Source organism: Lissotriton helveticus, chromosome 5_1, assembly GCF_964261635.1.
Source record: "Lissotriton helveticus chromosome 5_1, aLisHel1.1, whole genome shotgun sequence".
Lineage (NCBI taxonomy): Eukaryota > Metazoa > Chordata > Amphibia > Caudata > Salamandridae > Lissotriton > Lissotriton helveticus.
The window spans coordinates 2,028,190,350-2,028,204,083 of NC_136065.1; the positions used below are offsets into that span (position 1 = coordinate 2,028,190,350).

Consider the following 13,734-nt stretch of genomic DNA (forward strand, 5'->3'; position numbering starts at 1 on the left):
GGCAGAGTGAGACATCCAACGATGGATCTTTGCCAGGCAGTCATGAAGGACATCAGGTTGTTCCGCCAGCTGGGTGAGGCCTACCACCAGCTGAGTGTCATCAGCATAACTGATAATCTTCACTCCCGAAGAGGCAACCACTCCTTCAAGCGGAGTCATATATATATTAAATAAAGTAGGGCTCAAGGATGAGCCCTGCGGGACTCCACATTGAAGGGGGAATGGGGTCGACTGCTCTGCCGCTTCCCAGATTTGGTAGACCCGATTGGCGAGGAAGGACTCCAGCCATTTAAGGGCCATCCCGGACACACCCACCTCTGACAGACGGTGGAGGAGTACCTGGTGACTTACGGTATCAAAGGCAGCACTCAAGTCCAGGAGGATCACTGCCACTGACCCTCCTGTATCAAGAATGCTCCTCGCTTCCTCCACTACTGCCAGCAGGGCCGTGTCCGTCCCCTGTCCGGGCCGGAAGCCAGTCTGGGAGTCTCCCAACAGGTGGTATGACTCTAGATGACCGGAGAGCTGACGGTTAACCAGCTTCTCTGCGATTTTGGAAAAACCAGGTAGCAGTGAAATTGGTCTGAAATTGGCCAGATTCGAGGGATCCAATCCCGGCTTTTTTAGAAGTGCCTTCACCACTGCCTTTTTCCATCTCTGGGGAACTATGCCCTGAGAGAGTGAGCAAATGAGCAAGCCACAGCCCCATTGGATCCCAGGGAGGCACCTGGATTCTGCAGCTTGGGTGTCGTACCACATGAGAGCCATGAGAGCTTCGAACAGAACCCTCTAACAGTATAGTGATGACACCACAGAAATCATGGACAAGTTCGGTTTGGTGCTTAGAACCCAAAGAGCTGACCCAGGTCTCACTGCTGAGAGAACTACTTCTGAAGGAAAACTAACAGGGCCGTAGCCCTTTGGAAGCCTTGGATCCATGCTCGCCAGCATCCAGTCCACTTCATCAGAACCACAAGGATGGCCAGAGCCACAAGGAGGACTGGCCATGCATAGTCACAGTTTTAACTTGGAGAGGGGAAAGACATTTAGAATACAGAGCCTGGCTATGCCAATTTCCAGATTTATGCCAAAGACAGGCAACAAAAGCAGAATGATTGTGGTTCTCGCCGTCCACTGGGCCAGCTCCTATGAGGAAGTGGCTTGGTAGAGGATTTGTAGAAATGGGCAAAAAGCATTTCTTTCTTGTCCGTAGAGATAGGGAGGGTCTGACATAATTGATTTCACTTCCAGTGTTAGTGAGGGAGCGCAAAAAAGTTTTACGGAGGTAATTAATTATTCCAGAGGAAGATTAGAATTTCCAAATTATATTGGAGTACAACCTATCCACCAAAATTATACGCTCTAGAGCACAAATGTATAGGAGTCTAGGCTGGATGCAACCCTTTCTTCGGTATACAACCTTTACCACGCAACTTTTACCACGACCTACCTTTACCACCCAACTTTTACAACGCAGGACCCTTTACCACGCATACCATTACAACGCTGGTATTTACAACGCAGGTACCTTTACAACGCATACCATTACAACGTAAGTATTGGTAAGTATATCATTTTATTTAAAATATTTTAGGTTTGGGTTTTGGGTAAATGGGTATTTTTAGGGTTCAGGGTCACTTTTCAGTTTTTGGGGTACAGGGGTATTTTTAGGGTTCAGGGTCAGTTTTCAGTTTTTGGGTACAGGGGTATTTTTAGGGTTCAGGGTCAGTTTTCAGTTTTTGGGGTACAGGGGTATTTTTAGGGTTCAGGGTCAGTTTTCAGTTTTTGGGGTACAGGGGTATATTTAGGGTTCAGGGCTGGGTTTGGGTTTTGGGGTTCAGGGGTATTTTTAGGTTTTAGGGCTGGGTTTGGGTTTTGGGGTACAGGGGTATTTTTAACATATATATTTAAAAATTAATAAATAAATATTAATATAAATAATTACAATATTAAATATTAAAATAATAATTTATTAATTTAAAAAATATTATTAATAATTAAATTATTTTACCATATTATTTACTTACCTATACTTACGTTGTAATGGTATGCGTTGTAATAGTACCTGCGTTGTAAATACCAGCGTTGTAATGGTATGCGTGGTAAAGGGTCCTGCGTTGTAAAAAATGCGTGGTAATGGTCTGCGTGGTAAAAGAACGCGTGGTAACGTCATATATCCCTTTCTTCAGTTGTATTGACCCGTGATTGACCTACTTGATTAGGAGACTTTTTTGAAATGTGAGGATTTTTTATACACAGTAGGCATCCGTTTCGAAACTGGTAAGCTTTGGAAAGTGGTGATGTTCACCTAAGTTTCAGAAAGAAATTAACATCTACATCTCAACCATCAATGGAACATGCTCTTCTCTACACACAGATCCTGATCAACTTGTTGGTGAACTGCCCTCAAGTTGCAAGGTGGACCTGCTCTAGGGCACCTGCTCTGTATTGTCCCACCATATATTTCTTGGGTCTGTAAATTCATGTTGAGAAGTGTATTTTTTTATTTTGAGTGTAGACAAAAGGAGGAATTTGTATCAGTCACAACGATGTCCACTCAGTGCATGACCGCCATCTTCAGGTCCTTTCCTCACCATCCGCTTCAGAAGCATGCATCTAATGGGACTGAAAAGCAACATTTGATTAACAAACACATGACATCAAAGCCACTTCAAAATCAGGGGGATGTTTTTTCTCAGTTCCGCAAACTAGAGGGGATTCTGGCTATAGGACAGATTGTATAGAGTAACTATTTTTCTGTATCTCCTGGGTTTTGTCACGACTTTTTAGTTCTAGAAAAACTCCTTTCGGATTCTACCCTCTTTGTTATCAACCATGCTCTTTGGTAAATACGCAGACTGCGTGAAATCATTTGATGCAAAACATTTAGTAGAAACATTACGCTAATCACACCATGATGACGAGATCTGATCCTAGTTTAGATTTACCGCCCCAAGGATGATAGCTGGACTGAGTTGGTACAGAGTGAATAATTCTCCAAATCGGAGAAGGAACAAGCTGAGTAGATCGTTATTATCTCTGTCGTGCCTTCAATCCAAAACAGACCTATGGGAGCTAAAAGAAGGAAAAATGGTAAGTTTGAAATGCCTCCCAGTAAGAGACTATAGGAGTCTAAAATTTCATATTAGAAATCTCAGGAACACACGCTTTGTCTCCATCATCCTTTTGTGTCATCACCTCACCGTTTGAAGGTGGAGATGGCAGAGTGTATGAATCAGTAGAGTAGTGTACTCAGTGGCTTGTTGGCCTGTGTTTAACCGTTTCGTAACAAGTTCATAACGCTTCGGTTCTGCTCAGCCTTTCATTACTCTAACATTAATAAAATGAGTAACATTGAACTGGGTAACAAAAATCATATATTATCCATATTAAAAAAAGCACTGTAGACTGTTGCTTTCTGTTGTTTTCGGTTCTGTAAACAATAATGATGAATATCTCAACTGGATACTGATGCCTGCAATCCTAAACTTTCTCCATTAACAAAGTTAAAAGTCATAAACACAAAAACGGGTCTAGTGTCAAATACAGTGCGGTACATAGAGTGGGACCTGCTTTTAAATCTTGGGTGGGGGTCTTTTGTTCAGGATAATCCCTTCTTTGAATCCAAGGTTACAGATTTGAGGAAAGACTGTTATCCAATTTTCTATGTCACAATGATCGAAACAGTTTTGTTAACCTTGATCAAAGCGACTAGTAAATGTTCATGATTCCGACATTATTTCTTAAAAATTGTATCTTGTTTTTAGTCTTTCAAACAATTGTATGGAGAAATATTCAATGGAATTCCTACAAAGCTTTCTAAAGCATTATTTCAAAACCTCTCCTTTTTCCTTTCTTGACCACCAAATAACAAACTATTTATGATATCCCCATTAGCCTCTCCCATCCACTGCACGGGTAGGGTCAGATTTGTTGTGGCCATCTTTGTTCCTCTCTTCTCCTGCTCCTATTGAATGGCAGTCTGGTGTTGTTTACAGGTTTCTCTTATGGCTAAAGGTTCAGATCCAGAGCTTGGAGCCTGTGTGGCCTTGTCAGGCCTGCCTCAATCCCCACAAGTTGGTTAGCTAAGGATTATCAGATCGTCCTAAACGTTTCACGCAGATCTGCAATGTCATAAAAAATGTTTTCCATGGCTGCTAGGTTCCATAAATCAGAGTGGTGTGTGGTGGGAGGGGGGCGGGAGGGGTGTTGTTTCCAGTCCTCTGCTATCAATTGTCTAGTAGCTGTCTTAACTTGGTGGACTCGCCCATATGTTTGGCCCATGCATCTCTATTACTACCCAGTGACATATGCTAATAATTAGGTTATCACAAAAGGTCCCATGAACGTGTGGGTTCTCACTCTAAAAGGTGTCTCTGTAACCATTAAAAGCATGTGTCTTCATTTAGGCTCCAGGAAGCAGATTAAGAACTTTGTCTTTGCATCTTTGTAAATTCTCTTTTGTTAATGTTTTACCAAGATGATCCTGTCTAAGTGATTATTAACATAGCATAACAGTTTAATGTGCATTATGTACTGTAATTGTTTATTCAGTCACAATCCGCATCCTTGTCTGGTGGCTCGATACAGATGAATGGGTCTTCCCATCAGTCAGAAAAACCTCTTGTCCTCCAGTAGCGGCTCAATGTCTCTGCGCAAAGGAAATCAATGCTCAGGATTGTGAGGGATGAATATTTATCTTCTTAATCTCTTTTCCTCCTTAGGATGTACGGATTATCTTGAACAGGTACGTTCTCTTCTTCTCATGTCCATTCCAGACTTGCCTTTGTTCCTGCTTAATTTTTTTAATTTTCCCCTCTACCTTGTTATGGTATATGTTTTTATTAAGGGCACTGTTCACCAAAGTGTGGTTTAGTTTCACCTTTGGTGCATAGTATAAATCTTCACTGGAAGTTTGCATTCTGCTATAGATTGGTAGATCTTTAGCACCTTCAGCGCGGTGCGAATTTTCGCGCTGTGCTGAAGGTGCTCAATAAAGGGCGTGGCCGTGACGGAACGATTCCGTCATAAGCATCGAAGGGGTTAAGAAGTTTGCAGTATGGAAGATGGTCTGAGCAAACCTAAGCAATTGTTGGCAGAGAGCTCCATGTATAAGCAGGCATTGTCATTTCATATGATTGGGTGGTAGCATCTAGGCCATTTGCAAAGGAAAATATAGGCATAATAATAGATAGACCTGTAAATGTGTTACTCATTGCATGCTTCTCCACAGGCATGTACAATTATCTCCAATATATAGACTTTCTCCTAATTAATACAAGTCAATGTTGCAGGCTCACTTGACTGCAATTAATTGGTATCAGAAGAAACCTATCTAGAGTATGCTGATGTCCAGACCGAGGAAGCACTGAATGACCTTTGAGGAAAGATATCTTTCATATGCACACATACTAACACTACGCTTCTGACAAAACCCCCACTTTCTTTGCCAGACTTTAAAACAAGGTTACGTTTATAAAAAATATGAAATGCACAACATGAGGCATCATGGTTCCAGGGACTACATGGTCCTGCAGACCTATCAGCAAATGTAATACTGTGTGAAGCTTTAAAGGGAAGAAAACAACAATTATAGTGGTCTTCGATGAATACCTTCATAAACACATGTATACATTTTTATATATTACATTATATTACAGAGAGTTATTAATTGCCAAAATTCAGAGTAATTCCTGTCAGGGAATCTCGGAATACGATTAATTTCACTACCTATTATCTCTTTAATAACCGGTAATAGGTAGGGAACAACAATGAAACCTACTGCTTATCCATATCTGGGGCCCTAACCTACATGGCTGCCTATTATGTTATTAGCAAACCAAAAACAAATTTCCTAACTCTGACATGGGTACTTGTTTTGCTCCCAGTTTTGCCAACCTGTTAATTAATAGGTAGGCGGAGCTGGTCATTAGTGCCCTGGACCAATTTAATATACATGTTGTCTTATAGATCGGACACATTGACAAATTATTTATCATTTGGAAAGGGAGCAGTAAAAAATAACTGAGTTTGTAACCACACGCAACAGCAATACCTTGAACCTCAAATTTACACACCACATCAGTAAAAAGGAAATCGAATTTTTGGTCATCAATGAGAAATGTATTAGAATAGATTGATCACTAATCTGCAAATAAAAGCCACTTCTATTACATGCTAATAGCAGCTACCCAACATACTTGATACATAGTATTCCTAATGGTGACTTGCTTTGGGGCAGGCACAATTGCAGCTATAATGAGACTTTTGATTTTGGAATGCAATAACAAGGTGAGGATTAAGGAAAGAAGCTATCCAAAGAAAACACTGGATGCTGCCCTCACAAGTGCCATGCAAGTACAAAAGGAAGAATTATTAATTCCCAAAACCATGACACAAGGGGCTGACAACAACAATACCATATTCATTAACACGTATAATCACAGAGTCAATGAAATTAGAAATATCTATGACAAAAACTGGAAGAGTTTAACGACGGAGCAGAACCTTAGAGAACCTGTAGAGAGTCATCCTAAGATGACATACAGAAAGGTGATAACTTTGAAGGATAGGTTGGACAGGAATGACAGTCCTAAAATGGCTTCCATCACATCTTTGTTGATGTGGTGGCAGCCAAACAGATCTTATCTTAAGATCTGTGTGCTCAGAGGGTCCTCAGCGGCATGAAATGTCTATATTCTTTTAAATGTAATCTCTCTAAAACTACTAAACACAATCAACCCAAATCACAACAAGGCTGCTTTTCAGACTAAGATCTAGCTTTCTCTTTCCAATTTGGTGTAATTCAGTTCAGCCGTTTTTGCTGTAGCTGTGTCTTATTTTCATATGACAAAATTAATGGGAAAAATTAGTTTTGGCACACTCCCATCAACCTTTTTCTTTGCCCCACTTAACGGATCACCCCAAAACTTTCCAGGAAGGAACAGAGGTGGAGGAGACTTTTTTGGAAAGTTTTGTGAAGATCCATCACACAGCGGCTTAGTTGTTTAAAAAAAAAAATGATATGCTCCTTGCCCAACGCGCTATGTCCTTACAATTCTGTGCAAGGGATATAACTAACCTTGTCCTCAGGGGCCTCTTTTTTCCTAGTTCCAGGCACAGAGATTGTTTGGAAGTGGGAGGGAGCTAGCCATGATGACTACTCAATTCAAGATCCTACTTGAAATCTTTGTTGCTGTTGCCTTAATCATTGGACGCCCTGTTGTTTTATACGGATGCCTGTTGCTTTGTCTGGATGTATCGTTCCCAAATGTTCCAAAATCTACGCTTCTTACTCTTTCTTCCTCGGTAATCTAATTTATATACCCTTAGTATGGAGTTTAGCCATTCATTATGTACTAGTGGAGTAGCTTTTACCCAATTAATGCATATCTCCCTTCTGGCTAACAGGATTAATGAGAAAAACATGTTTTCCTAATCTTTATTCAATATTTCGATAGCTTGTGTTTTGGTTAATCCCAAAAATAATTGCTTCCACGCTTACCTCTATGGGCTGTTCCAGCACATCAGAGAGAGTCTTACCCATCTGCTTCCAGAAATCCTCCAGCTGTACGCAGTCCCGGAACATATGCAGGTCATCTGCTCTCTCCTCCCCGGATTTGGGGCATTTTTTTACCTTGTTGCTGTCGATCTTTGACAGTCTTTTTGGAGTCCAATACACTCTGTGTGTCGTGTAAAGGTGGTTTTTCTTCAGTGGGACAGACCTTACCATGCTCCCTAGAATTGCCATTGAGGTTTGCCAGTAGTGAGAGATGTCCAGCCATGGCAGGGATTTCCCCAGATTTCTTTCGGGGCTTCATACTCCGATTCTCCAGCTTTTATGAGAGCCCAGTACCAATATGATATCTCTTTCTTGAAAAGCTTTGTGCACAGTAGTTTTTGCTCAACACTTCATCCCCTTGTAAGTTTTCCTTTATACCCTTTATCCAGCTGTTCAATTGATAGTATTTAAATCTCACTAATAGTCCCTGGGGTTTCGTGTTTAGGGTCTCCCATCCTATGATTTTATTATTCTCTATTAACTGTCCCCAATGTTTATGTTTGCTTCCTTTAGGGGGGTTACTAGCCTGTCTTTCAGACATTCAGGGGTTCCTGGGGAGTCCCAGATTGGTGCGTACTTTCTGTAGTAAGGGATTTTTAGGATCCTTCTTACTCCATACCAGGTTTTTGCAGCTGATTGCAGTGTCTTTAGCTTGATCTTCTTAAAGTATTTGGGATGGCTTAGTTATTAGCAGACCAAAAAATGTGTATCCTAACACTCTAGTAATGCTCCCAGTTTTGCCAAGCTGTTGATTAATTGGTGGGAGGAGCAAATCGTCAGAACTCTGGACCAGTTTAATACATGTCATCATCGGGATCAGATACATTGACAAATCATTTGTCATTTGGAAAGGGAGCAGGAAAAAGGCCAATTATTTTATAAGCACTCAACAATACGAACTAGACCCTCAAATTTACAGGCCACATCAGAAAACAAGAAATATCATTTTTTGACATCAATATGACAGTTTTAGAATAGTCCACCCCTAATCTGCATAGAAAAGCTGCTGTTGGAAACACACTATTACATTAATAGTAGTTAACCGAAATCCTTGATACATAGTATTCCTAATGGCGACTTGCACTGGGCCCTGCACAATTGCGGCTCTGAGACTTTTGATTTTGGAATGCAACAGCAAGGTGGGTTTAAGAAAAGACTCTAGCCTAAGGAAACACTGGATACAGCCTCGCATGTGCCAGGCTAGTACAAAGGGAAGAATTAATAATTTCCAGGACCACAATGCAAGAGGCAGACAAAATATAATCACCGAGTCCATGGAATTAGAAGTATCTTTGAGGAAAAACTGGAAGATTTCAAGCGACGAAGCAGAGACTAAGAGAAACTGTAGGGTCATCCCAAAATTACATACAGAAAGGGGATAACTTCGAAGAATAGGTTGTGCAAGAATGACATAACTGACAACTCCAGCCTCTATAGTATCTGCAGTAGAATGTATTTTTTTTATGCAAACAGTTAAAGGCTTGCATCAGAGTTGCAGGAACTGCTAGACTGAAAACTATTCAATTTGTGAATGATGCCCTCTTGGGCTTAATCTAAATTATTACCAAGTCCAATGTGCATATATTTGATTTCTAGAATTGGTTGAAATGCATTGTGAAGGTGCTTACGAAATCTGATTTCATGACTTGCTGAGGTGCATTCCACTCTAGTAGGATCAATTTAAAAAAATGTTTATTTAGGGCTTTTACTGGGAAAATATAGTGGGTTGCACCCCCTTGCATCCAACATGTTGTTTTACACATCATTTTGCATGTTTTTGATGACTGCAAAGATGTAATGCTTGGCAGACTGTGTTGCAAGAATCAACAGATTCTAAACTTTGGATGATATGCTGCCCACTGCGGCTTGATATGCAATAAATATAATGTGTAGAAGTTGGTAATATCGGGTGTGGTTACTTTTACACTCCGATCCTGAGTCAACTCCCTATTTTGCTGTATTTATATGGGAAGCAGCCTTTACGCATTTGTCACAACGCATGCCATTACATCACACGCTGTTGCAACGAAAAAGGTGTGCAGCAGCGGGTAGAATGTGTAGGATTTAATTCCAACACCTTCTCTACTGTTACACACACTGAAGTTGGAATAGAAAATGAATCTATTCCAACTTCCAGCGCCCCCGACAGAAAGTCGGGGTAAAGGTTAGCGTTGCAACGGCATGCAATGTAATGGCATGCGTTGTAACGTTACATATTCAATTTATACCCATACATTGTACAATAATTTTGGGTGCAAGTCATGACAAAGCAAAACAAATGGTATATTGTTGTGGATTGTTCACAGTACGCAGCATTTTATGGCAAGGATTTTTTTGTTGACAACAAGGATAATTTAGATTTTTCACAGCCTGCTGGGCAGAAAATCTGGATTTTATTAAGGACACGGAGGCTAAGATTATGCAAATCTCCTTTATTGCGTAGCTCACAGCAGCAACAATGAAAGATCTAGAACTTGAATAAACATTCCAATAGAGAGGATATAGTCCATGAACACACAGTAGACTTCCTTCTTTGTAAGCGAACAAGATAACTTCAGGAATAACTTAGAAGACTCTGAATCCAACGTAAAACCATAGAGAATTCATCCGAGACTTCTTTTGAAGAAATTAATCTGAAAAAGAAGAAGAGCAAAAAGGTAATAAACATTCCCAGGGTGGGAACAAAAGAGGTGGGATAATCTTAGCCTCCGTGTCCTTAATAAAATCCAGATTTTCTGCCCAGCAGGCTGTGAAAAATCTAAATTTTATGGCATGACACGGAGGCCAATATTATGCAAGTTCAAAGTGTGTTCAAAACATTATCAATGACATTTGAAACAGGTTTAAAATAACATCTTTTGAAGATACATTCATTCGACCAATCTGCAGCCCTAAGGATATCCTGAAGGCCGCCACCCAAAATAAAAGCTTTTGAAGCTGAAGCACCTCTAAGGGAGTGAGCTCCGAAAATTGAAATATCAATTCCAGCTTCTTTCATGACATCTTTAACCCATCTAGCCAAGGTGGGAGAGGAAACAGCTCTATGAGGGAACCTGTGGGAAATGATTAATTGATCTACAGAACCCCTTAGACCTAAGGTCCTTTTCTCGTATTCCAAAAGGCATCGAATCACACACAAGATCTCATTTTGAGGGAAAAAGGGATAGAAAACCGAGGTTGACATAGTTTTAGTCCGTCTTTTAATGAAAAAGCAAACACCCTCAGGTTGAAAAGCTCTATTAGAGACATCTAAGGCCTTAACATCTGAGGTACGTCTGAAGGAGACAAGGCACAGTAAAACAGTTAATTTAAAAGACAATTTCTTTAAAGAGAGAGAGGAGTTCTCACCCCAAGAGGAAAGTAGTCTGAGGACATCTCTCACGTCCCAGAGAGCGGAGTATTTTGGTAGAGGAGGATTTAAAACGTGCATACTCCTCATAAGTTTTTTGGTCAGAAGATTCTGGCCTACCGAAGAACCATCTAGCAAGCAGTGACCTGCAGCAATAGCCGATCTATAAACATTAACGGTCCGATAAGCCAGACCCGAAGCGAAGATTTCAGTTAAGAAATTAAGTGCTTGAACTATATCAGCTGAAACGGGATCGTAACCCCGTCGAAGGCACCAGCAAACCCATTTACGCCAAGCCAATCTATATGCTTTTCTGGTACCGGGGGCCCATGATTCTGACATGAGCCTGAAATCGCCTTCCGAAAGTCCAGGGATCTGCCACTGTCTCCTGAAATCTTCCAGGCCATCAGACACAGGATGCCCTGAAGAAGAAGTGGATGGGACTCTCCGTGAGGTCCTACCAGTAGCTCTTCGAAATCGGGGATGAGGATTGGAAAATCCACACTCATTTCCAGCAGGATGGGGAACCACGCTTGGGAACTCCAGAGAGGAGTTATTACTACTATGGATTCTTTGTTCCTCCGGACTTGAATGAGGAGGCGAGGAAGCATGGCAAAAGGTGGGAATGCATAGGGTCTCAGACCAAGCCAGTTCTGAAAAAAGGCGTCTATTCCCAAGGCCAGAGGGTCCGGTCTCCAGCTGAAAAATATGGGCAACTGAGTATTGAGACGGTCCGCAAAAAGGTCTATTCCGAAGGGACCCCAGCGAGATTGGATCGCAAGAAAAATGTTCCTGTCTAGTCTCCAGTTGCTTGAATCTACATAGTTCCTGGAGAACCAGTCTGCTACCCCATTGTTCAACCCCGGAATATGTTCGGCACCGACCAAAATGCCCTTGTTGAGGAAGTAGGCCCAAAAGTTCTTGGCTAGGTCCGAGAGGCCCTTGGAATGAGGCCCGTCCATTTTGTTCACGTATCTAACAGCGGATACGTTGTCCATGCGAAGCATGACCGAGCATTTCATCAGATCCTTGGTAAAACTCTGGATAGCGAAGGATCCCGCCAGAAGTTCCAGGCAGTTGATATGTAGATCCTTCTCCTGTGGGGTCCAGAGTCCCCCGGTCGAGGAATCACCGCAGGTCGCGCCCCAACCCTCCAGGCTTGCATCCGAGTGAATGACTAGGTCTGGTTCTTCTCCGAAGATTGCTCTGCCGTTCCAGGCTTCTGCATTCTTCAACCACCATATGATCTCTTTCTTGGAGTCTGTGTCCAGGGAGACCATTTGAGAATAAGGTGGATTTAATCTGAGGGCTTTGGCTTTGAGCCTCTGAAGCGCCCGATAATGAAGGGGACCTGGATAAATTGCCTGGATAGTTGAGGACAGTAGACCCAGTATCCTTGCTAGGCTCCTTAGAGGAAAGGAGCGGATCTTTAGCACTTTCCTCAACTCTTTCCTGAGTTTCCTGACTTTGTCGCCAGGAAGTTTCAGCTCCGCTTGGAGAGTATTTACTGAAAAGCCCAAGAACTGAGTGACTTGGGTTGGAGACGTAGAGGATTTCTTCGTGTTTATCACAAACCCTAAATGTTCCAGAAGATTTATGGCAAGGGTAGTGTGCTGAGAAGCGACCTTTTTGGATTCGGCCATTATCAAGATGTCGTCGAGATAAAGACTCAATCTGACCCCTTTGTTCCTTAGCCAAGCTGCTATGGGACGAAGAACCTTGGTGAAACACCAAGGGGCCGAAGAAAGACCGAAGGGAAGGCTGCAGAACTGCCAAAGTTTGCCCTCCCAGAAGAATTGAAGAAATTTTTGGTGAGGGGGCCAGATCGGGATAGTCAAATATGCGTCTTTGAGATCCAGGCGAGTAAGCCAGTCGCCTTTTCTCAAAACATCTCTGAGAAGATGGATTCCCTCCATTTTTAAATGTCGGAAGACCACCCACTGGTTCAAATCTTTGAGATTTATGACAGGTCTCATTTTTTTGTCTTTTTTCTCTACCAGGAAGACGTTGCTGATAAAGCCAATCTCTTCCCCTTCTCGGATTGCACCCTTTGAAAAAAGGTCTTTTACTTCTTGGGATACTAAGACAGAGTCTTTTTGTGAGAAACGTATTTCTTGGGGGAGTCTCTTCTAGACGGGAAAGTCTACAAACTCTATTTTGTATCCCCTGACGGTGTCTAGCACCCAAGGATCCTGACTCACTAAGGTCCAATTCCCAGAGAAGGGCTAGTCTCCCGCCCACCTTTATAGGGGTATCTGAAGGGTCTTTGGGAGATCTTACCGGTAGAGAAGGGTCTCGTCTTCCTTTCACCTCTGAATCCTCTTCCTCTGGATCGTTGTCTTTGGGGAAAGAAGGATGACTGGAAGCCATAACCGGACTGAAAGGACCTTCCTCCTCGTCCTCCAAAGGGTCTTGTTGAGCCATTTCCACGGCCGGGGATTCAACCCCGCATCCTCCCGGCCCGGGAAAAAACTCCTCTGTTATTGAAAACCCTCTTTATATCCTTCTGAGATTTTTGGATGGAGTTAAAGACTCCCACATATTTGGCCATATCCCTAATGAATTCTTCTCCGAAGAGGAGACCTTGGGAGGAAGCACCGCCTTCTTTGTTAGATAGCTCAGCTAGTTTGGGGTCAATCTTGAGAAGCACGCTCTTACGCCTTTCGTTAGAAAGAGCAGTGTTCGCGTTGCCCAGGAGGCATATAGCCCTTTGCGCCCACTTTCGCAGTTCCTTCGGGTCGATGGGAGAATCAGAAACATAAGCTCCTTCGGCCATTTCAAACATTTTGGTCAAGGGGCCTGTAATATCCAGGAGTCTGTCTTG

The 13,734-nt window shown here is 42.2% G+C and overlaps 1 pseudogene; it reads left to right on the plus strand.

Moving 5' to 3' along the window:
- The window catches only part of LOC144753955 (E3 ubiquitin-protein ligase TRIM39-like), a 487,783-nt pseudogene that overhangs the window by 195,151 nt on the left and 278,898 nt on the right, over positions 1-13,734 (plus strand).